This window comes from Hyla sarda, unplaced genomic scaffold (assembly GCF_029499605.1).
Source record: "Hyla sarda isolate aHylSar1 unplaced genomic scaffold, aHylSar1.hap1 scaffold_1267, whole genome shotgun sequence".
Lineage (NCBI taxonomy): Eukaryota > Metazoa > Chordata > Amphibia > Anura > Hylidae > Hyla > Hyla sarda.
Genome location: NW_026607889.1, coordinates 1 through 24,752, shown reverse-complemented (window position 1 = coordinate 24,752; position 24,752 = coordinate 1). Strand labels below are relative to the sequence as shown.

At 45.8% G+C, this 24,752-nt stretch overlaps 9 non-coding genes and 1 pseudogene across 9 annotated transcripts; all 10 read right to left on the bottom strand.

The window, feature by feature from the left end:
• Positions 1-993: 993 nt before the first annotated feature.
• Positions 994-1,184, bottom strand: LOC130304212 (U2 spliceosomal RNA). Its single transcript, XR_008854005.1, has one exon. It is a non-coding gene; the product is annotated as a U2 spliceosomal RNA (small nuclear RNA).
• Positions 1,185-3,269: 2,085 nt separating this feature from the next.
• LOC130304248 (U2 spliceosomal RNA) lies at positions 3,270-3,446 on the bottom strand (annotated as a pseudogene).
• Positions 3,447-7,110: 3,664 nt separating this feature from the next.
• LOC130304211 (U2 spliceosomal RNA) lies at positions 7,111-7,301 on the bottom strand. Its single transcript, XR_008854004.1, has one exon. It is a non-coding gene; the product is annotated as a U2 spliceosomal RNA (small nuclear RNA).
• Positions 7,302-9,394: 2,093 nt separating this feature from the next.
• LOC130304210 (U2 spliceosomal RNA) lies at positions 9,395-9,585 on the bottom strand. Its single transcript, XR_008854003.1, has one exon. It is a non-coding gene; the product is annotated as a U2 spliceosomal RNA (small nuclear RNA).
• A 2,091-nt stretch (positions 9,586-11,676) lies between these two features.
• Positions 11,677-11,867, bottom strand: LOC130304252 (U2 spliceosomal RNA). The gene has a single exon (XR_008854040.1). It is a non-coding gene; the product is annotated as a U2 spliceosomal RNA (small nuclear RNA).
• A 2,093-nt stretch (positions 11,868-13,960) lies between these two features.
• LOC130304242 (U2 spliceosomal RNA) lies at positions 13,961-14,151 on the bottom strand. Its single transcript, XR_008854035.1, has one exon. It is a non-coding gene; the product is annotated as a U2 spliceosomal RNA (small nuclear RNA).
• A 2,091-nt stretch (positions 14,152-16,242) lies between these two features.
• On the bottom strand, positions 16,243-16,433 carry LOC130304231 (U2 spliceosomal RNA). The gene has a single exon (XR_008854024.1). It is a non-coding gene; the product is annotated as a U2 spliceosomal RNA (small nuclear RNA).
• Positions 16,434-18,520: 2,087 nt separating this feature from the next.
• Positions 18,521-18,711, bottom strand: LOC130304220 (U2 spliceosomal RNA). Its single transcript, XR_008854013.1, has one exon. It is a non-coding gene; the product is annotated as a U2 spliceosomal RNA (small nuclear RNA).
• A 2,089-nt stretch (positions 18,712-20,800) lies between these two features.
• On the bottom strand, positions 20,801-20,990 carry LOC130304246 (U2 spliceosomal RNA). The gene has a single exon (XR_008854039.1). It is a non-coding gene; the product is annotated as a U2 spliceosomal RNA (small nuclear RNA).
• Positions 20,991-23,085: 2,095 nt separating this feature from the next.
• LOC130304209 (U2 spliceosomal RNA) lies at positions 23,086-23,276 on the bottom strand. The gene has a single exon (XR_008854001.1). It is a non-coding gene; the product is annotated as a U2 spliceosomal RNA (small nuclear RNA).
• Positions 23,277-24,752: the final 1,476 nt, after the last annotated feature.

The following is a 24,752-nucleotide window of genomic DNA, read 5'->3' as shown; positions in this document are numbered from 1 at the left end:
CAATACCGCCAGCAGATGGAGACACTGGGGGATAATTTTCTAAGGATTTATACTGATTTTTCCTGTCTGAATTTGTCGCACAGAAAGTTGCAGGCCAAATATGTGTGACATTTCTGCGACTTTAGCTTCTAGAGCATTTTTACAACATTATACATAGGTGCTGAATACATAAAAAGCGACTGTTCAGCGACAGACAAGTCGCATCGGCTGAAAGTAGGCCAGAATGTCAGTCCATGTTGGAGCAGGTTTAGATACAGTCTAAAGTATAGATCTCAAAGTCTGTGCACAGAATTTAGCAAGGGCCTCGCACCTTCTGATGCATCAGGTAGGTGCACAATAGCATAGCCTAACCCTCTGTACTTTGGTCTATATTGATGCGGGACATAGACAGCCAGCTGATGACCAATCCATTAGTGCAATGGATGGCTGGAAGCATTTGTCTTTGCCTTTGCAATACCACAGAAGCAATGCATGGTCAATGTACAGCAATGACACACCTGTGTGAACAGCCAGGAGACCCCCCCCCCCCCATGTTATGTTACATAGTTACATAGTTAGTACGGTCGAAAAAAGACATATGTCCATCACGTTCAACCAGGGAATTAAGGGGTAGGGGTGTGGCGCGATATTGGGGAAGGGATGAGATTTTATATTTCTTCATAAGCATTAATCTTATTTTGTCAATTAGGAACATTCAGCACCCACCCGCTATCAAGGCAGCTGCCTATCATGTCATGCCCTACCTGCACAGGTGTGCTGGCTACTCAAATGATCCAATTAAGGAGGCCATTTAGTCAGCAGCAGCAGAAGTCCTGTGCCTGGACGCTCCAACAGGGGCCAGACACAAGCAGAAGCAGAAGCAGCAGAAGCAGCAGCAGCACCACCTTTTGTTTTTTGGCTGCAGCAGCAGCAAGGCCCACAGGGCTGGCTAGCTGGCTAGCCAGCAAGCAGGTAGCAATGAAAGTAGGAATCTTTCTTTTTAACCCTGTAAGGGGGTGGTGCACTGTACCCGAAGATACTGCCATATCGGGTCAATGCATAGGGCGACGGAAGCAAGCTTCGAAATCGGCCCCCGTTCTCAAAAATCCATTTAATATATGGTCCCCAGATAGGGGACGTATCAGATATTAAACTGATAAGAACAGATACTACACTTGATCTTAGCCAAAAGGCCGAGAAGCGATAACCGTGAAAGGGGCGGGCCCAACAAGGTCCCCTTCATGGGCACTATCACTGCTTGCTGTCAGGGAGGCTGCCAGACAATTTTCCATGCACACTCTGGGCTGGGGGGCAGTCAACCACCAGTACACACAGCAGAACCTAAACCCATACCATTATTGCTAAGCAGCAAGACAGGGGCCCATTGCACTCCCACGGGGCCTTTTTAAATGCAATCCATAACCCGGATTTGCCAGGAACCCTTCTTACTCCTCCTACTTGCATGTGACACTGGGCTTAGGATCTGCATAGGAAACACACACACAAGCACACACCTACCTTTGTTGCCTGCAGATGCCTCCTTGGCTGTCCCCAAACGGTATCAAACCAACACCCACGGGAAGCTGTAAGCATAGAGGACATGCCTGCACCCCATTGGACTTACCTGTGTGGGTTAAATCCGGGTTATTTGACAACCTATGGCGGTGATGGTTCTGCTCAGGCAGAGCAGTGCTGATGCTCCTCATAAAGCTGTCGCTGCTGTGAAGGTTCTAGGTGACATCACAAATCCCTATGGTTACATACACAACAAAGCTGGGTTGTTGTTGTTTACACTCTGCAAGGCCTGTGGAAGTGAGTGACATCATAGCACTGTAGTTCTGAGGGTTCTAGATGGATGCAACAATCTCCTGTTGCTTCTATGAAGGCCATAATAGACGACATCACCAAACAGCTCCATAGTCACATACACAGCAAAGGAGAGATGTTGTTTACACCTAGTGATGTCAGTGGTATTGAGTGACATCACAGCACAGTGCTAAGGCTCCTGGGCCTGGACACAGCAGCGGCTGCAATATCTCAACGGAGAATACGTTTATATATATGTGTGTGTGTGCGCGTATATATATATATATATATATATATATATATATATATATATTTCTCCGCCGAAATCACTTTTAAACCCATTTCCACCTTTTTTTCCCTTCTCTTCCTCTTACTTTTTTTTCACGTTTTTTTACGTTTTTCTCCTTTTCGCCTCTTTTCTGGGCGTATTATTCTTCTTTTTCTTCTTTTTTTTCGTCTAATGCATACCCCATCAGTGCAGCAATGCTTATTCAATACCGCCAGCAGATGGAGACACTGGGGGATAATTTTCTAAGGATTTATACTGATTTTTCCTGTCTGAATTTGTCGCACAGAAAGTTGCAGGCCAAATATGTGTGACATTTCTGCGACTTTAGCTTCTAGAGCATTTTTACAACATTATACATAGGTGCTGAATACATAAAAAGCGACTGTTCAGCGACAGACAAGTCGCATCGGCTGAAAGTAGGCCAGAATGTCAGTCCATGTTGGAGCAGGTTTAGATACAGTCTAAAGTATAGATCTCAAAGTCTGTGCACAGAATTTAGCAAGGGCCTCGCACCTTCTGATGCATCAGGTAGGTGCACAATAGCATAGCCTAACCCTCTGTACTTTGGTCTATATTGATGCGGGACATAGACAGCCAGCTGATGACCAATCCATTAGTGCAATGGATGGCTGGAAGCATTTGTCTTTGCCTTTGCAATACCACAGAAGCAATGCATGGTCAATGTACAGCAATGACACACCTGTGTGAACAGCCAGGAGACCCCCCCCCCCCATGTTATGTTACATAGTTACATAGTTAGTACGGTCGAAAAAAGACATATGTCCATCACGTTCAACCAGGGAATTAAGGGGTAGGGGTGTGGCGCGATATTGGGGAAGGGATGAGATTTTATATTTCTTCATAAGCATTAATCTTATTTTGTCAATTAGGAACATTCAGCACCCACCCGCTATCAAGGCAGCTGCCTATCATGTCATGCCCTACCTGCACAGGTGTGCTGGCTACTCAAATGATCCAATTAAGGAGGCCATTTAGTCAGCAGCAGCAGAAGTCCTGTGCCTGGACGCTCCAACAGGGGCCAGACACAAGCAGAAGCAGAAGCAGCAGAAGCAGCAGCAGCACCACCTTTTGTTTTTTGGCTGCAGCAGCAGCAAGGCCCACAGGGCTGGCTAGCTGGCTAGCCAGCAAGCAGGTAGCAATGAAAGTAGGAATCTTTCTTTTTAACCCTGTAAGGGGGTGGTGCACTGTACCCGAAGATACTGCCATATCGGGTCAATGCATAGGGCGACGGAAGCAAGCTTCGAAATCGGCCCCCGTTCTCAAAAATCCATTTAATATATGGTCCCCAGATAGGGGACGTATCAGATATTAAACTGATAAGAACAGATTTTTTTTTTTTTTTTTAAGTTAGCCCTCAGAACTCACTCAGAGTTCCAAGATCTTATTTGGAACTCAATTTTGTGTTCATCATCAGGTAACATGTTTTTATTTCTTTTCTTAAACACTAATGAAACAAAATAGAACATTTAAAAACAAAATAAGAAACAACATAAAATAGCAAAACCAAACATTACTTTCTAATTAAGCAAAACCAAATTAGAAGGTCATCCCCTTCCTCCATGCAAACACCATTAGAAAGTCTATCAGTCCTCGACTGATATTGCCATTTGCTATATCTTTCTTAACTTGAGACGCTAACCAGCCTGGAATTTTATACGTTTCAACAAAACGGTTCATGTCTGCCTTGAAAGAAAAATAGACTTTATCCCGAGCTTCTTCCTCCCGGTTCTTCAAGCCTATCTTTAGATCCATCATATCTTTGTCAAACGTTTTTCTTTCTGCTTCCGACAAATTTTCCAACAAACCACCAAGCACACCAAAATACTGCACTGGCACATACACTTCCTCCTCTCTCTTCTTCTTCTGCTCTGTAGGTCTTCTAGTTGGAACCTGCTCCACTTCTTTTTCTTTCACTTCAGCTGGTTCCTCTCTGCTTCTTTTTACAGCTTCCTTTTTCTCTGAATTTTTCTCAGACTTTTTCTTAGGACACGAGCCAAGCAGATGGCCCTCCTCACCACACAGATGGCATTTCCTTTTCTTTTGACAATTTTCCACGTCGTGACCCTCCTCTTGACACTTGAAACACCACAAAAACGTGCAATCCTCCTTTCTGTGACCGTACTGTTTACATTTGCGGCAAAAATCTTGCATGCCAGAAAAATACAGATCCCCGTTCACAGAACCAATTTTAAACCGTCCTGGGGGGATCACTAACTTGCCATCTGCCATTTTAAATTTCACATGGAACCTCCACTTGGTGGTCCATAGTCCATATTGATTAAATACCTTGCCTTTAGGCAGAACACTGTCACAGAATCGAGACAAAAAGGTAACGATATCCTCCTCCGAAGTATATGGGCTATACATCCTTATAGTCACCAATCGTTCTCTACGTGGGAAATGTGGAACTATCTCCACCCCTTCCAAAACCGGACATACCTTCTTTTGCTGCAATATGTTCCAAAATGACTCATAGTCCTCTTCAGAAGCCAGCACCACGTCGTAGTATCCACTTCTGGGAAACTCAAGCATGGATAGGATTTGCTCCCTCTTGACTTCCAGCAACTTAAACAGCACTTCTTCCACGACAAAGACAAGGCCTCTTTCCTTCTTCCGGACATCGAGCAGGGAAATACGAACTCCATTCCGAAGTCTCGCAAAAGGCGGCACGCCTTCCGAAGAAAAACCGCAATCTTCCTCCATGTCCATGATGTCCAGACACCTCCCCCACCGAAGTAGGTAGGTGGGGATCGCCTCCCGTTGTCTGGGGACTAAGCCGGCTCCCTGATAGCAGCAGGGGGGTGAAGTCCCTCCGTTAAGAAGGACGATCCCCCCAGGCAAAGGAGCCGGGTACCCCAGACACCCTCTGGCCAGACCAAGTGAGCAGAACTACACTTGATCTTAGCCAAAAGGCCGAGAAGCGATAACCGTGAAAGGGGCGGGCCCAACAAGGTCCCCTTCATGGGCACTATCACTGCTTGCTGTCAGGGAGGCTGCCAGACAATTTTCCATGCACACTCTGGGCTGGGGGGCAGTCAACCACCAGTACACACAGCAGAACCTAAACCCATACCATTATTGCTAAGCAGCAAGACAGGGGCCCATTGCACTCCCACGGGGCCTTTTTAAATGCAATCCATAACCCGGATTTGCCAGGAACCCTTCTTACTCCTCCTACTTGCATGTGACACTGGGCTTAGGATCTGCATAGGAAACACACACACAAGCACACACCTACCTTTGTTGCCTGCAGATGCCTCCTTGGCTGTCCCCAAACGGTATCAAACCAACACCCACGGGAAGCTGTAAGCATAGAGGACATGCCTGCACCCCATTGGACTTACCTGTGTGGGTTAAATCCGGGTTATTTGACAACCTATGGCGGTGATGGTTCTGCTCAGGCAGAGCAGTGCTGATGCTCCTCATAAAGCTGTCGCTGCTGTGAAGGTTCTAGGTGACATCACAAATCCCTATGGTTACATACACAACAAAGCTGGGTTGTTGTTGTTTACACTCTGCAAGGCCTGTGGAAGTGAGTGACATCATAGCACTGTAGTTCTGAGGGTTCTAGATGGATGCAACAATCTCCTGTTGCTTCTATGAAGGCCATAATAGACGACATCACCAAACAGCTCCATAGTCACATACACAGCAAAGGAGAGATGTTGTTTACACCTAGTGATGTCAGTGGTATTGAGTGACATCACAGCACAGTGCTAAGGCTCCTGGGCCTGGACACAGCAGCGGCTGCAATATCTCAACGGAGAATACGTTTATATATATGTGTGTGTGTGCGCGTATATATATATATATATATATATATATATATATATATATATATATATTCTCCGCCGAAATCACTTTTAAACCCATTTCCACCTTTTTTTCCCTTCTCTTCCTCTTACTTTTTTTTCACGTTTTTTTACGTTTTTCTCCTTTTCGCCTCTTTTCTGGGCGTATTATTCTTCTTTTTCTTCTTTTTTTTCGTCTAATGCATACCCCATCAGTGCAGCAATGCTTATTCAATACCGCCAGCAGATGGAGACACTGGGGGATAATTTTCTAAGGATTTATACTGATTTTTCCTGTCTGAATTTGTCGCACAGAAAGTTGCAGGCCAAATATGTGTGACATTTCTGCGACTTTAGCTTCTAGAGCATTTTTACAACATTATACATAGGTGCTGAATACATAAAAAGCGACTGTTCAGCGACAGACAAGTCGCATCGGCTGAAAGTAGGCCAGAATGTCAGTCCATGTTGGAGCAGGTTTAGATACAGTCTAAAGTATAGATCTCAAAGTCTGTGCACAGAATTTAGCAAGGGCCTCGCACCTTCTGATGCATCAGGTAGGTGCACAATAGCATAGCCTAACCCTCTGTACTTTGGTCTATATTGATGCGGGACATAGACAGCCAGCTGATGACCAATCCATTAGTGCAATGGATGGCTGGAAGCATTTGTCTTTGCCTTTGCAATACCACAGAAGCAATGCATGGTCAATGTACAGCAATGACACACCTGTGTGAACAGCCAGGAGACCCCCCCCCCCCATGTTATGTTACATAGTTACATAGTTAGTACGGTCGAAAAAAGACATATGTCCATCACGTTCAACCAGGGAATTAAGGGGTAGGGGTGTGGCGCGATATTGGGGAAGGGATGAGATTTTATATTTCTTCATAAGCATTAATCTTATTTTGTCAATTAGGAACATTCAGCACCCACCCGCTATCAAGGCAGCTGCCTATCATGTCATGCCCTACCTGCACAGGTGTGCTGGCTACTCAAATGATCCAATTAAGGAGGCCATTTAGTCAGCAGCAGCAGAAGTCCTGTGCCTGGACGCTCCAACAGGGGCCAGACACAAGCAGAAGCAGAAGCAGCAGAAGCAGCAGCAGCACCACCTTTTGTTTTTTGGCTGCAGCAGCAGCAAGGCCCACAGGGCTGGCTAGCTGGCTAGCCAGCAAGCAGGTAGCAATGAAAGTAGGAATCTTTCTTTTTAACCCTGTAAGGGGGTGGTGCACTGTACCCGAAGATACTGCCATATCGGGTCAATGCATAGGGCGACGGAAGCAAGCTTCGAAATCGGCCCCCGTTCTCAAAAATCCATTTAATATATGGTCCCCAGATAGGGGACGTATCAGATATTAAACTGATAAGAACAGATACTACACTTGATCTTAGCCAAAAGGCCGAGAAGCGATAACCGTGAAAGGGGCGGGCCCAACAAGGTCCCCTTCATGGGCACTATCACTGCTTGCTGTCAGGGAGGCTGCCAGACAATTTTCCATGCACACTCTGGGCTGGGGGGCAGTCAACCACCAGTACACACAGCAGAACCTAAACCCATACCATTATTGCTAAGCAGCAAGACAGGGGCCCATTGCACTCCCACGGGGCCTTTTTAAATGCAATCCATAACCCGGATTTGCCAGGAACCCTTCTTACTCCTCCTACTTGCATGTGACACTGGGCTTAGGATCTGCATAGGAAACACACACACAAGCACACACCTACCTTTGTTGCCTGCAGATGCCTCCTTGGCTGTCCCCAAACGGTATCAAACCAACACCCACGGGAAGCTGTAAGCATAGAGGACATGCCTGCACCCCATTGGACTTACCTGTGTGGGTTAAATCCGGGTTATTTGACAACCTATGGCGGTGATGGTTCTGCTCAGGCAGAGCAGTGCTGATGCTCCTCATAAAGCTGTCGCTGCTGTGAAGGTTCTAGGTGACATCACAAATCCCTATGGTTACATACACAACAAAGCTGGGTTGTTGTTGTTTACACTCTGCAAGGCCTGTGGAAGTGAGTGACATCATAGCACTGTAGTTCTGAGGGTTCTAGATGGATGCAACAATCTCCTGTTGCTTCTATGAAGGCCATAATAGACGACATCACCAAACAGCTCCATAGTCACATACACAGCAAAGGAGAGATGTTGTTTACACCTAGTGATGTCAGTGGTATTGAGTGACATCACAGCACAGTGCTAAGGCTCCTGGGCCTGGACACAGCAGCGGCTGCAATATCTCAACGGAGAATACGTTTATATATATGTGTGTGTGTGCGCGTATATATATATATATATATATATATATATATATATATATATATATATATTTCTCCGCCGAAATCACTTTTAAACCCATTTCCACCTTTTTTTCCCTTCTCTTCCTCTTACTTTTTTTTCACGTTTTTTTACGTTTTTCTCCTTTTCGCCTCTTTTCTGGGCGTATTATTCTTCTTTTTCTTCTTTTTTTTCGTCTAATGCATACCCCATCAGTGCAGCAATGCTTATTCAATACCGCCAGCAGATGGAGACACTGGGGGATAATTTTCTAAGGATTTATACTGATTTTTCCTGTCTGAATTTGTCGCACAGAAAGTTGCAGGCCAAATATGTGTGACATTTCTGCGACTTTAGCTTCTAGAGCATTTTTACAACATTATACATAGGTGCTGAATACATAAAAAGCGACTGTTCAGCGACAGACAAGTCGCATCGGCTGAAAGTAGGCCAGAATGTCAGTCCATGTTGGAGCAGGTTTAGATACAGTCTAAAGTATAGATCTCAAAGTCTGTGCACAGAATTTAGCAAGGGCCTCGCACCTTCTGATGCATCAGGTAGGTGCACAATAGCATAGCCTAACCCTCTGTACTTTGGTCTATATTGATGCGGGACATAGACAGCCAGCTGATGACCAATCCATTAGTGCAATGGATGGCTGGAAGCATTTGTCTTTGCCTTTGCAATACCACAGAAGCAATGCATGGTCAATGTACAGCAATGACACACCTGTGTGAACAGCCAGGAGACCCCCCCCCCCCATGTTATGTTACATAGTTACATAGTTAGTACGGTCGAAAAAAGACATATGTCCATCACGTTCAACCAGGGAATTAAGGGGTAGGGGTGTGGCGCGATATTGGGGAAGGGATGAGATTTTATATTTCTTCATAAGCATTAATCTTATTTTGTCAATTAGGAACATTCAGCACCCACCCGCTATCAAGGCAGCTGCCTATCATGTCATGCCCTACCTGCACAGGTGTGCTGGCTACTCAAATGATCCAATTAAGGAGGCCATTTAGTCAGCAGCAGCAGAAGTCCTGTGCCTGGACGCTCCAACAGGGGCCAGACACAAGCAGAAGCAGAAGCAGCAGAAGCAGCAGCAGCACCACCTTTTGTTTTTTGGCTGCAGCAGCAGCAAGGCCCACAGGGCTGGCTAGCTGGCTAGCCAGCAAGCAGGTAGCAATGAAAGTAGGAATCTTTCTTTTTAACCCTGTAAGGGGGTGGTGCACTGTACCCGAAGATACTGCCATATCGGGTCAATGCATAGGGCGACGGAAGCAAGCTTCGAAATCGGCCCCCGTTCTCAAAAATCCATTTAATATATGGTCCCCAGATAGGGGACGTATCAGATATTAAACTGATAAGAACAGATACTACACTTGATCTTAGCCAAAAGGCCGAGAAGCGATAACCGTGAAAGGGGCGGGCCCAACAAGGTCCCCTTCATGGGCACTATCACTGCTTGCTGTCAGGGAGGCTGCCAGACAATTTTCCATGCACACTCTGGGCTGGGGGGCAGTCAACCACCAGTACACACAGCAGAACCTAAACCCATACCATTATTGCTAAGCAGCAAGACAGGGGCCCATTGCACTCCCACGGGGCCTTTTTAAATGCAATCCATAACCCGGATTTGCCAGGAACCCTTCTTACTCCTCCTACTTGCATGTGACACTGGGCTTAGGATCTGCATAGGAAACACACACACAAGCACACACCTACCTTTGTTGCCTGCAGATGCCTCCTTGGCTGTCCCCAAACGGTATCAAACCAACACCCACGGGAAGCTGTAAGCATAGAGGACATGCCTGCACCCCATTGGACTTACCTGTGTGGGTTAAATCCGGGTTATTTGACAACCTATGGCGGTGATGGTTCTGCTCAGGCAGAGCAGTGCTGATGCTCCTCATAAAGCTGTCGCTGCTGTGAAGGTTCTAGGTGACATCACAAATCCCTATGGTTACATACACAACAAAGCTGGGTTGTTGTTGTTTACACTCTGCAAGGCCTGTGGAAGTGAGTGACATCATAGCACTGTAGTTCTGAGGGTTCTAGATGGATGCAACAATCTCCTGTTGCTTCTATGAAGGCCATAATAGACGACATCACCAAACAGCTCCATAGTCACATACACAGCAAAGGAGAGATGTTGTTTACACCTAGTGATGTCAGTGGTATTGAGTGACATCACAGCACAGTGCTAAGGCTCCTGGGCCTGGACACAGCAGCGGCTGCAATATCTCAACGGAGAATACGTTTATATATATGTGTGTGTGTGCGCGTATATATATATATATATATATATATATATATATATATATATATATATTCTCCGCCGAAATCACTTTTAAACCCATTTCCACCTTTTTTTCCCTTCTCTTCCTCTTACTTTTTTTTCACGTTTTTTTACGTTTTTCTCCTTTTCGCCTCTTTTCTGGGCGTATTATTCTTCTTTTTCTTCTTTTTTTTCGTCTAATGCATACCCCATCAGTGCAGCAATGCTTATTCAATACCGCCAGCAGATGGAGACACTGGGGGATAATTTTCTAAGGATTTATACTGATTTTTCCTGTCTGAATTTGTCGCACAGAAAGTTGCAGGCCAAATATGTGTGACATTTCTGCGACTTTAGCTTCTAGAGCATTTTTACAACATTATACATAGGTGCTGAATACATAAAAAGCGACTGTTCAGCGACAGACAAGTCGCATCGGCTGAAAGTAGGCCAGAATGTCAGTCCATGTTGGAGCAGGTTTAGATACAGTCTAAAGTATAGATCTCAAAGTCTGTGCACAGAATTTAGCAAGGGCCTCGCACCTTCTGATGCATCAGGTAGGTGCACAATAGCATAGCCTAACCCTCTGTACTTTGGTCTATATTGATGCGGGACATAGACAGCCAGCTGATGACCAATCCATTAGTGCAATGGATGGCTGGAAGCATTTGTCTTTGCCTTTGCAATACCACAGAAGCAATGCATGGTCAATGTACAGCAATGACACACCTGTGTGAACAGCCAGGAGACCCCCCCCCCCCCATGTTATGTTACATAGTTACATAGTTAGTACGGTCGAAAAAAGACATATGTCCATCACGTTCAACCAGGGAATTAAGGGGTAGGGGTGTGGCGCGATATTGGGGAAGGGATGAGATTTTATATTTCTTCATAAGCATTAATCTTATTTTGTCAATTAGGAACATTCAGCACCCACCCGCTATCAAGGCAGCTGCCTATCATGTCATGCCCTACCTGCACAGGTGTGCTGGCTACTCAAATGATCCAATTAAGGAGGCCATTTAGTCAGCAGCAGCAGAAGTCCTGTGCCTGGACGCTCCAACAGGGGCCAGACACAAGCAGAAGCAGAAGCAGCAGAAGCAGCAGCAGCACCACCTTTTGTTTTTTGGCTGCAGCAGCAGCAAGGCCCACAGGGCTGGCTAGCTGGCTAGCCAGCAAGCAGGTAGCAATGAAAGTAGGAATCTTTCTTTTTAACCCTGTAAGGGGGTGGTGCACTGTACCCGAAGATACTGCCATATCGGGTCAATGCATAGGGCGACGGAAGCAAGCTTCGAAATCGGCCCCCGTTCTCAAAAATCCATTTAATATATGGTCCCCAGATAGGGGACGTATCAGATATTAAACTGATAAGAACAGATACTACACTTGATCTTAGCCAAAAGGCCGAGAAGCGATAACCGTGAAAGGGGCGGGCCCAACAAGGTCCCCTTCATGGGCACTATCACTGCTTGCTGTCAGGGAGGCTGCCAGACAATTTTCCATGCACACTCTGGGCTGGGGGGCAGTCAACCACCAGTACACACAGCAGAACCTAAACCCATACCATTATTGCTAAGCAGCAAGACAGGGGCCCATTGCACTCCCACGGGGCCTTTTTAAATGCAATCCATAACCCGGATTTGCCAGGAACCCTTCTTACTCCTCCTACTTGCATGTGACACTGGGCTTAGGATCTGCATAGGAAACACACACACAAGCACACACCTACCTTTGTTGCCTGCAGATGCCTCCTTGGCTGTCCCCAAACGGTATCAAACCAACACCCACGGGAAGCTGTAAGCATAGAGGACATGCCTGCACCCCATTGGACTTACCTGTGTGGGTTAAATCCGGGTTATTTGACAACCTATGGCGGTGATGGTTCTGCTCAGGCAGAGCAGTGCTGATGCTCCTCATAAAGCTGTCGCTGCTGTGAAGGTTCTAGGTGACATCACAAATCCCTATGGTTACATACACAACAAAGCTGGGTTGTTGTTGTTTACACTCTGCAAGGCCTGTGGAAGTGAGTGACATCATAGCACTGTAGTTCTGAGGGTTCTAGATGGATGCAACAATCTCCTGTTGCTTCTATGAAGGCCATAATAGACGACATCACCAAACAGCTCCATAGTCACATACACAGCAAAGGAGAGATGTTGTTTACACCTAGTGATGTCAGTGGTATTGAGTGACATCACAGCACAGTGCTAAGGCTCCTGGGCCTGGACACAGCAGCGGCTGCAATATCTCAACGGAGAATACGTTTATATATATGTGTGTGTGTGCGCGTATATATATATATATATATATATATATATATATATATATATATATATATTTCTCCGCCGAAATCACTTTTAAACCCATTTCCACCTTTTTTTCCCTTCTCTTCCTCTTACTTTTTTTTCACGTTTTTTTACGTTTTTCTCCTTTTCGCCTCTTTTCTGGGCGTATTATTCTTCTTTTTCTTCTTTTTTTTCGTCTAATGCATACCCCATCAGTGCAGCAATGCTTATTCAATACCGCCAGCAGATGGAGACACTGGGGGATAATTTTCTAAGGATTTATACTGATTTTTCCTGTCTGAATTTGTCGCACAGAAAGTTGCAGGCCAAATATGTGTGACATTTCTGCGACTTTAGCTTCTAGAGCATTTTTACAACATTATACATAGGTGCTGAATACATAAAAAGCGACTGTTCAGCGACAGACAAGTCGCATCGGCTGAAAGTAGGCCAGAATGTCAGTCCATGTTGGAGCAGGTTTAGATACAGTCTAAAGTATAGATCTCAAAGTCTGTGCACAGAATTTAGCAAGGGCCTCGCACCTTCTGATGCATCAGGTAGGTGCACAATAGCATAGCCTAACCCTCTGTACTTTGGTCTATATTGATGCGGGACATAGACAGCCAGCTGATGACCAATCCATTAGTGCAATGGATGGCTGGAAGCATTTGTCTTTGCCTTTGCAATACCACAGAAGCAATGCATGGTCAATGTACAGCAATGACACACCTGTGTGAACAGCCAGGAGACCCCCCCCCCCCATGTTATGTTACATAGTTACATAGTTAGTACGGTCGAAAAAAGACATATGTCCATCACGTTCAACCAGGGAATTAAGGGGTAGGGGTGTGGCGCGATATTGGGGAAGGGATGAGATTTTATATTTCTTCATAAGCATTAATCTTATTTTGTCAATTAGGAACATTCAGCACCCACCCGCTATCAAGGCAGCTGCCTATCATGTCATGCCCTACCTGCACAGGTGTGCTGGCTACTCAAATGATCCAATTAAGGAGGCCATTTAGTCAGCAGCAGCAGAAGTCCTGTGCCTGGACGCTCCAACAGGGGCCAGACACAAGCAGAAGCAGAAGCAGCAGAAGCAGCAGCAGCACCACCTTTTGTTTTTTGGCTGCAGCAGCAGCAAGGCCCACAGGGCTGGCTAGCTGGCTAGCCAGCAAGCAGGTAGCAATGAAAGTAGGAATCTTTCTTTTTAACCCTGTAAGGGGGTGGTGCACTGTACCCGAAGATACTGCCATATCGGGTCAATGCATAGGGCGACGGAAGCAAGCTTCGAAATCGGCCCCCGTTCTCAAAAATCCATTTAATATATGGTCCCCAGATAGGGGACGTATCAGATATTAAACTGATAAGAACAGATACTACACTTGATCTTAGCCAAAAGGCCGAGAAGCGATAACCGTGAAAGGGGCGGGCCCAACAAGGTCCCCTTCATGGGCACTATCACTGCTTGCTGTCAGGGAGGCTGCCAGACAATTTTCCATGCACACTCTGGGCTGGGGGGCAGTCAACCACCAGTACACACAGCAGAACCTAAACCCATACCATTATTGCTAAGCAGCAAGACAGGGGCCCATTGCACTCCCACGGGGCCTTTTTAAATGCAATCCATAACCCGGATTTGCCAGGAACCCTTCTTACTCCTCCTACTTGCATGTGACACTGGGCTTAGGATCTGCATAGGAAACACACACACAAGCACACACCTACCTTTGTTGCCTGCAGATGCCTCCTTGGCTGTCCCCAAACGGTATCAAACCAACACCCACGGGAAGCTGTAAGCATAGAGGACATGCCTGCACCCCATTGGACTTACCTGTGTGGGTTAAATCCGGGTTATTTGACAACCTATGGCGGTGATGGTTCTGCTCAGGCAGAGCAGTGCTGATGCTCCTCATAAAGCTGTCGCTGCTGTGAAGGTTCTAGGTGACATCACAAATCCCTATGGTTACATACACAACAAAGCTGGGTTGTTGTTGTTTACACTCTGCAAGGCCTGTGGAAGTGAGTGACATCATAGCACTGTAGTTCTGAGGGTTCTAGATGGATGCAACAATCTCCTGTTGCTTCTATGAAGGCCATAATAGACGACATCACCAAACAGCTCCATAGTCACATACACAGCAAAGGAGAGATGTTGTTTACACCTAGTGATGTCAGTGGTATTGAGTGACATCACAGCACAGTGCTAAGGCTCCTGGGCCTGGACACAGCAGCGGCTGCAATATCTCAACGGAGAATACGTTTATATATATGTGTGTGTGTGCGCGTATATATATATATATATATATATATATATATATATATATATATATATTTCTCCGCCGAAATCACTTTTAAACCCATTTCCACCTTTTTTTCCCTTCTCTTCCTCTTACTTTTTTTTCACGTTTTTTTACGTTTTTCTCCTTTTCGCCTCTTTTCTGGGCGTATTATTCTTCTTTTTCTTCTTTTTTTTCGTCTAATGCATACCCCATCAGTGCAGCAATGCTTATTCAATACCGCCAGCAGATGGAGACACTGGGGGATAATTTTCTAAGGATTTATACTGATTTTTCCTGTCTGAATTTGTCGCACAGAAAGTTGCAGGCCAAATATGTGTGACATTTCTGCGACTTTAGCTTCTAGAGCATTTTTACAACATTATACATAGGTGCTGAATACATAAAAAGCGACTGTTCAGCGACAGACAAGTCGCATCGGCTGAAAGTAGGCCAGAATGTCAGTCCATGTTGGAGCAGGTTTAGATACAGTCTAAAGTATAGATCTCAAAGTCTGTGCACAGAATTTAGCAAGGGCCTCGCACCTTCTGATGCATCAGGTAGGTGCACAATAGCATAGCCTAACCCTCTGTACTTTGGTCTATATTGATGCGGGACATAGACAGCCAGCTGATGACCAATCCATTAGTGCAATGGATGGCTGGAAGCATTTGTCTTTGCCTTTGCAATACCACAGAAGCAATGCATGGTCAATGTACAGCAATGACACACCTGTGTGAACAGCCAGGAGACCCCCCCCCCCCATGTTATGTTACATAGTTACATAGTTAGTACGGTCGAAAAAAGACATATGTCCATCACGTTCAACCAGGGAATTAAGGGGTAGGGGTGTGGCGCGATATTGGGGAAGGGATGAGATTTTATATTTCTTCATAAGCATTAATCTTATTTTGTCAATTAGGAACATTCAGCACCCACCCGCTATCAAGGCAGCTGCCTATCATGTCATGCCCTACCTGCACAGGTGTGCTGGCTACTCAAATGATCCAATTAAGGAGGCCATTTAGTCAGCAGCAGCAGAAGTCCTGTGCCTGGACGCTCCAACAGGGGCCAGACACAAGCAGAAGCAGAAGCAGCAGAAGCAGCAGCAGCACCACCTTTTGTTTTTTGGCTGCAGCAGCAGCAAGGCCCACAGGGCTGGCTAGCTGGCTAGCCAGCAAGCAGGTAGCAATGAAAGTAGGAATCTTTCTTTTTAACCCTGTAAGGGGGTGGTGCACTGTACCCGAAGATACTGCCATATCGGGTCAATGCATAGGGCGACGGAAGCAAGCTTCGAAATCGGCCCCCGTTCTCAAAAATCCATTTAATATATGGTCCCCAGATAGGGGACGTATCAGATATTAAACTGATAAGAACAGATACTACACTTGATCTTAGCCAAAAGGCCGAGAAGCGATAACCGTGAAAGGGGCGGGCCCAACAAGGTCCCCTTCATGGGCACTATCACTGCTTGCTGTCAGGGAGGCTGCCAGACAATTTTCCATGCACACTCTGGGCTGGGGGGCAGTCAACCACCAGTACACACAGCAGAACCTAAACCCATACCATTATTGCTAAGCAGCAAGACAGGGGCCCATTGCACTCCCACGGGGCCTTTTTAAATGCAATCCATAACCCGGATTTGCCAGGAACCCTTCTTACTCCTCCTACTTGCATGTGACACTGGGCTTAGGATCTGCATAGGAAACACACACACAAGCACACACCTACCTTTGTTGCCTGCAGATGCCTCCTTGGCTGTCCCCAAACGGTATCAAACCAACACCCACGGGAAGCTGTAAGCATAGAGGACATGCCTGCACCCCATTGGACTTACCTGTGTGGGTTAAATCCGGGTTATTTGACAACCTATGGCGGTGATGGTTCTGCTCAGGCAGAGCAGTGCTGATGCTCCTCATAAAGCTGTCGCTGCTGTGAAGGTTCTAGGTGACATCACAAATCCCTATGGTTACATACACAACAAAGCTGGGTTGTTGTTGTTTACACTCTGCAAGGCCTGTGGAAGTGAGTGACATCATAGCACTGTAGTTCTGAGGGTTCTAGATGGATGCAACAATCTCCTGTTGCTTCTATGAAGGCCATAATAGACGACATCACCAAACAGCTCCATAGTCACATACACAGCAAAGGAGAGATGTTGTTTACACCTAGTGATGTCAGTGGTATTGAGTGACATCACAGCACAGTGCTAAGGCTCCTGGGCCTGGACACAGCAGCGGCTGCAATATCTCAACGGAGAATACGTTTATATATATGTGTGTGTGTGCGCGTATATATATATATATATATATATATATATATATATATATATATTTCTCCGCCGAAATCACTTTTAAACCCATTTCCACCTTTTTTTCCCTTCTCTTCCTCTTACTTTTTTTTCACGTTTTTTTACGTTTTTCTCCTTTTCGCCTCTTTTCTGGGCGTATTATTCTTCTTTTTCTTCTTTTTTTTCGTCTAATGCATACCCCATCAGTGCAGCAATGCTTATTCAATACCGCCAGCAGATGGAGACACTGGGGGATAATTTTCTAAGGATTTATACTGATTTTTCCTGTCTGAATTTGTCGCACAGAAAGTTGCAGGCCAAATATGTGTGACATTTCTGCGACTTTAGCTTCTAGAGCATTTTTACAACATTATACATAGGTGCTGAATACATAAAAAGCGACTGTTCAGCGACAGACAAGTCGCATCGGCTGAAAGTAGGCCAGAATGTCAGTCCATGTTGGAGCAGGTTTAGATACAGTCTAAAGTATAGATCTCAAAGTCTGTGCACAGAATTTAGCAAGGGCCTCGCACCTTCTGATGCATCAGGTAGGTGCACAATAGCATAGCCTAACCCTCTGTACTTTGGTCTATATTGATGCGGGACATAGACAGCCAGCTGATGACCAATCCATTAGTGCAATGGATGGCTGGAAGCATTTGTCTTTGCCTTTGCAATACCACAGAAGCAATGCATGGTCAATGTACAGCAATGACACACCTGTGTGAACAGCCAGGAGACCCCCCCCCCCCATGTTATGTTACATAGTTACATAGTTAGTACGGTCGAAAAAAGACATATGTCCATCACGTTCAACCAGGGAATTAAGGGGTAGGGGTGTGGCGCGATATTGGGGAAGGGATGAGATTTTATATTTCTTCATAAGCATTAATCTTATTTTGTCAATTAGGAACATTCAGCACCCACCCGCTATCAAGGCAGCTGCCTATCATGTCATGCCCTACCTGCACAGGTGTGCTGGCTACTCAAATGATCCAATTAAGGAGGCCATTTAGTCAGCAGCAGCAGAAGTCCTGTGCCTGGACGCTCCAACAGGGGCCAGACACAAGCAGAAGCAGAAGCAGCAGAAGCAGCAGCAGCACCACCTTTTGTTTTTTGGCTGCAGCAGCAGCAAGGCCCACAGGGCTGGCTAGCTGGCTAGCCAGCAAGCAGGTAGCAATGAAAGTAGGAATCTTTCTTTTTAACCCTGTAAGGGGGTGGTGCACTGTACCCGAAGATACTGCCATATCGGGTCAATGCATAGGGCGACGGAAGCAAGCTTCGAAATCGGCCCCCGTTCTCAAAAATCCATTTAATATATGGTCCCCAGATAGGGGACGTATCAGATATTAAACTGATAAGAACAGATACTACACTTGATCTTAGCCAAAAGGCCGAGAAGCGATAACCGTGAAAGGGGCGGGCCCAACAAGGTCCCCTTCATGGGCACTATCACTGCTTGCTGTCAGGGAGGCTGCCAGACAATTTTCCATGCACACTCTGGGCTGGGGGGCAGTCAACCACCAGTACACACAGCAGAACCTAAACCCATACCATTATTGCTAAGCAGCAAGACAGGGGCCCATTGCACTCCCACGGGGCCTTTTTAAATGCAATCCATAACCCGGATTTGCCAGGAACCCTTCTTACTCCTCCTACTTGCATGTGACACTGGGCTTAGGATCTGCATAGGAAACACACACACAAGCACACACCTACCTTTGTTGCCTGCAGATGCCTCCTTGGCTGTCCCCAAACGGTATCAAACCAACACCCACGGGAAGCTGTAAGCATAGAGGACATGCCTGCACCCCATTGGACTTACCTGTGTGGGTTAAATCCGGGTTATTTGACAACCTATGGCGGTGATGGTTCTGCTCAGGCAGAGCAGTGCTGATGCTCCTCATAAAGCTGTCGCTGCTGTGAAGGTTCTAGGTGACATCACAAATCCCTATGGTTACATACACAACAAAGCTGGGTTGTTGTTGTTTACACTCTGCAAGGCCTGTGGAAGTGAGTGACATCATAGCACTGTAGTTCTGAGGGTTCTAGATGGATGCAACAATCTCCTGTTGCTTCTATGAAGGCCATAATAGACGACATCACCAAACAGCTCCATAGTCACATACACAGCAAAGGAGAGATGTTGTTTACACCTAGTGATGTCAGTGGTATTGAGTGACATCACAGCACAGTGCTAAGGCTCCTGGGCCTGGACACAGCAGCGGCTGCAATATCTCAACGGAGAATACGTTTATATATATGTGTGTGTGTGCGCGTATATATATATATATATATATATATATATATATATATATATATATTTCTCCGCCGAAATCACTTTTAAACCCATTTCCACCTTTTTTTCCCTTCTCTTCCTCTTACTTTTTTTTCACGTTTTTTTACGTTTTTCTCCTTTTCGCCTCTTTTCTGGGCGTATTATTCTTCTTTTTCTTCTTTTTTTTCGTCTAATGCATACCCCATCAGTGCAGCAATGCTTATTCAATACCGCCAGCAGATGGAGACACTGGGGGATAATTTTCTAAGGATTTATACTGATTTTTCCTGTCTGAATTTGTCGCACAGAAAGTTGCAGGCCAAATATGTGTGACATTTCTGCGACTTTAGCTTCTAGAGCATTTTTACAACATTATACATAGGTGCTGAATACATAAAAAGCGACTGTTCAGCGACAGACAAGTCGCATCGGCTGAAAGTAGGCCAGAATGTCAGTCCATGTTGGAGCAGGTTTAGATACAGTCTAAAGTATAGATCTCAAAGTCTGTGCACAGAATTTAGCAAGGGCCTCGCACCTTCTGATGCATCAGGTAGGTGCACAATAGCATAGCCTAACCCTCTGTACTTTGGTCTATATTGATGCGGGACATAGACAGCCAGCTGATGACCAATCCATTAGTGCAATGGATGGCTGGAAGCATTTGTCTTTGCCTTTGCAATACCACAGAAGCAATGCATGGTCAATGTACAGCAATGACACACCTGTGTGAACAGCCAGGAGACCCCCCCCCCCCATGTTATGTTACATAGTTACATAGTTAGTACGGTCGAAAAAAGACATATGTCCATCACGTTCAACCAGGGAATTAAGGGGTAGGGGTGTGGCGCGATATTGGGGAAGGGATGAGATTTTATATTTCTTCATAAGCATTAATCTTATTTTGTCAATTAGGAACATTCAGCACCCACCCGCTATCAAGGCAGCTGCCTATCATGTCATGCCCTACCTGCACAGGTGTGCTGGCTACTCAAATGATCCAATTAAGGAGGCCATTTAGTCAGCAGCAGCAGAAGTCCTGTGCCTGGACGCTCCAACAGGGGCCAGACACAAGCAGAAGCAGAAGCAGCAGAAGCAGCAGCAGCACCACCTTTTGTTTTTTGGCTGCAGCAGCAGCAAGGCCCACAGGGCTGGCTAGCTGGCTAGCCAGCAAGCAGGTAGCAATGAAAGTAGGAATCTTTCTTTTTAACCCTGTAAGGGGGTGGTGCACTGTACCCGAAGATACTGCCATATCGGGTCAATGCATAGGGCGACGGAAGCAAGCTTCGAAATCGGCCCCCGTTCTCAAAATCCATTTAATATATGGTCCCCAGATAGGGGACGTATCAGATATTAAACTGATAAGAACAGATACTACACTTGATCTTAGCCAAAAGGCCGAGAAGCGATAACCGTGAAAGGGGCGGGCCCAACAAGGTCCCCTTCATGGGCACTATCACTGCTTGCTGTCAGGGAGGCTGCCAGACAATTTTCCATGCACACTCTGGGCTGGGGGGCAGTCAACCACCAGTACACACAGCAGAACCTAAACCCATACCATTATTGCTAAGCAGCAAGACAGGGGCCCATTGCACTCCCACGGGGCCTTTTTAAATGCAATCCATAACCCGGATTTGCCAGGAACCCTTCTTACTCCTCCTACTTGCATGTGACACTGGGCTTAGGATCTGCATAGGAAACACACACACAAGCACACACCTACCTTTGTTGCCTGCAGATGCCTCCTTGGCTGTCCCCAAACGGTATCAAACCAACACCCACGGGAAGCTGTAAGCATAGAGGACATGCCTGCACCCCATTGGACTTACCTGTGTGGGTTAAATCCGGGTTATTTGACAACCTATGGCGGTGATGGTTCTGCTCAGGCAGAGCAGTGCTGATGCTCCTCATAAAGCTGTCGCTGCTGTGAAGGTTCTAGGTGACATCACAAATCCCTATGGTTACATACACAACAAAGCTGGGTTGTTGTTGTTTACACTCTGCAAGGCCTGTGGAAGTGAGTGACATCATAGCACTGTAGTTCTGAGGGTTCTAGATGGATGCAACAATCTCCTGTTGCTTCTATGAAGGCCATAATAGACGACATCACCAAACAGCTCCATAGTCACATACACAGCAAAGGAGAGATGTTGTTTACACCTAGTGATGTCAGTGGTATTGAGTGACATCACAGCACAGTGCTAAGGCTCCTGGGCCTGGACACAGCAGCGGCTGCAATATCTCAACGGAGAATACGTTTATATATATGTGTGTGTGTGCGCGTATATATATATATATATATATATATATATATATATATATATATATATATTTCTCCGCCGAAATCACTTTTAAACCCATTTCCACCTTTTTTTCCCTTCTCTTCCTCTTACTTTTTTTTCACGTTTTTTTACGTTTTTCTCCTTTTCGCCTCTTTTCTGGGCGTATTATTCTTCTTTTTCTTCTTTTTTTTCGTCTAATGCATACCCCATCAGTGCAGCAATGCTTATTCAATACCGCCAGCAGATGGAGACACTGGGGGATAATTTTCTAAGGATTTATACTGATTTTTTCCTGTCTGAATTTGTCGCACAGAAAGTTGCAGGCCAAATATGTGTGACATTTCTGCGACTTTAGCTTCTAGAGCATTTTTACAACATTATACATAGGTGCTGAATACATAAAAAGCGACTGTTCAGCGACAGACAAGTCGCATCGGCTGAAAGTAGGCCAGAATGTCAGTCCATGTTGGAGCAGGTTTAGATACAGTCTAAAGTATAGATCTCAAAGTCTGTGCACAGAATTTAGCAAGGGCCTCGCACCTTCTGATGCATCAGGTAGGTGCACAATAGCATAGCCTAACCCTCTGTACTTTGGTCTATATTGATGCGGGACATAGACAGCCAGCTGATGACCAATCCATTAGTGCAATGGATGGCTGGAAGCATTTGTCTTTGCCTTTGCAATACCACAGAAGCAATGCATGGTCAATGTACAGCAATGACACACCTGTGTGAACAGCCAGGAGACCCCCCCCCCCCCATGTTATGTTACATAGTTACATAGTTAGTACGGTCGAAAAAAGACATATGTCCATCACGTTCAACCAGGGAATTAAGGGGTAGGGGTGTGGCGCGATATTGGGGAAGGGATGAGATTTTATATTTCTTCATAAGCATTAATCTTATTTTGTCAATTAGGAACATTCAGCACCCACCCGCTATCAAGGCAGCTGCCTATCATGTCATGCCCTACCTGCACAGGTGTGCTGGCTACTCAAATGATCCAATTAAGGAGGCCATTTAGTCAGCAGCAGCAGAAGTCCTGTGCCTGGACGCTCCAACAGGGGCCAGACACAAGCAGAAGCAGAAGCAGCAGAAGCAGCAGCAGCACCACCTTTTGTTTTTTGGCTGCAGCAGCAGCAAGGCCCACAGGGCTGGCTAGCTGGCTAGCCAGCAAGCAGGTAGCAATGAAAGTAGGAATCTTTCTTTTTAACCCTGTAAGGGGGTGGTGCACTGTACCCGAAGATACTGCCATATCGGGTCAATGCATAGGGCGACGGAAGCAAGCTTCGAAATCGGCCCCCGTTCTCAAAAATCCATTTAATATATGGTCCCCAGATAGGGGACGTATCAGATATTAAACTGATAAGAACAGATACTACACTTGATCTTAGCCAAAAGGCCGAGAAGCGATAACCGTGAAAGGGGCGGGCCCAACAAGGTCCCCTTCATGGGCACTATCACTGCTTGCTGTCAGGGAGGCTGCCAGACAATTTTCCATGCACACTCTGGGCTGGGGGGCAGTCAACCACCAGTACACACAGCAGAACCTAAACCCATACCATTATTGCTAAGCAGCAAGACAGGGGCCCATTGCACTCCCACGGGGCCTTTTTAAATGCAATCCATAACCCGGATTTGCCAGGAACCCTTCTTACTCCTCCTACTTGCATGTGACACTGGGCTTAGGATCTGCATAGGAAACACACACACAAGCACACACCTACCTTTGTTGCCTGCAGATGCCTCCTTGGCTGTCCCCAAACGGTATCAAACCAACACCCACGGGAAGCTGTAAGCATAGAGGACATGCCTGCACCCCATTGGACTTACCTGTGTGGGTTAAATCCGGGTTATTTGACAACCTATGGCGGTGATGGTTCTGCTCAGGCAGAGCAGTGCTGATGCTCCTCATAAAGCTGTCGCTGCTGTGAAGGTTCTAGGTGACATCACAAATCCCTATGGTTACATACACAACAAAGCTGGGTTGTTGTTGTTTACACTCTGCAAGGCCTGTGGAAGTGAGTGACATCATAGCACTGTAGTTCTGAGGGTTCTAGATGGATGCAACAATCTCCTGTTGCTTCTATGAAGGCCATAATAGACGACATCACCAAACAGCTCCATAGTCACATACACAGCAAAGGAGAGATGTTGTTTACACCTAGTGATGTCAGTGGTATTGAGTGACATCACAGCACAGTGCTAAGGCTCCTGGGCCTGGACACAGCAGCGGCTGCAATATCTCAACGGAGAATACGTTTATATATATGTGTGTGTGTGCGCGTATATATATATATATATATATATATATATATATTTCTCCGCCGAAATCACTTTTAAACCCATTTCCACCTTTTTTTCCCTTCTCTTCCTCTTACTTTTTTTTCACGTTTTTTTACGTTTTTCTCCTTTTCGCCTCTTTTCTGGGCGTATTATTCTTCTTTTTCTTCTTTTTTTTCGTCTAATGCATACCCCATCAGTGCAGCAATGCTTATTCAATACCGCCAGCAGATGGAGACACTGGGGGATAATTTTCTAAGGATTTATACTGATTTTTCCTGTCTGAATTTGTCGCACAGAAAGTTGCAGGCCAAATATGTGTGACATTTCTGCGACTTTAGCTTCTAGAGCATTTTTACAACATTATACATAGGTGCTGAATACATAAAAAGCGACTGTTCAGCGACAGACAAGTCGCATCGGCTGAAAGTAGGCCAGAATGTCAGTCCATGTTGGAGCAGGTTTAGATACAGTCTAAAGTATAGATCTCAAAGTCTGTGCACAGAATTTAGCAAGGGCCTCGCACCTTCTGATGCATCAGGTAGGTGCACAATAGCATAGCCTAACCCTCTGTACTTTGGTCTATATTGATGCGGGACATAGACAG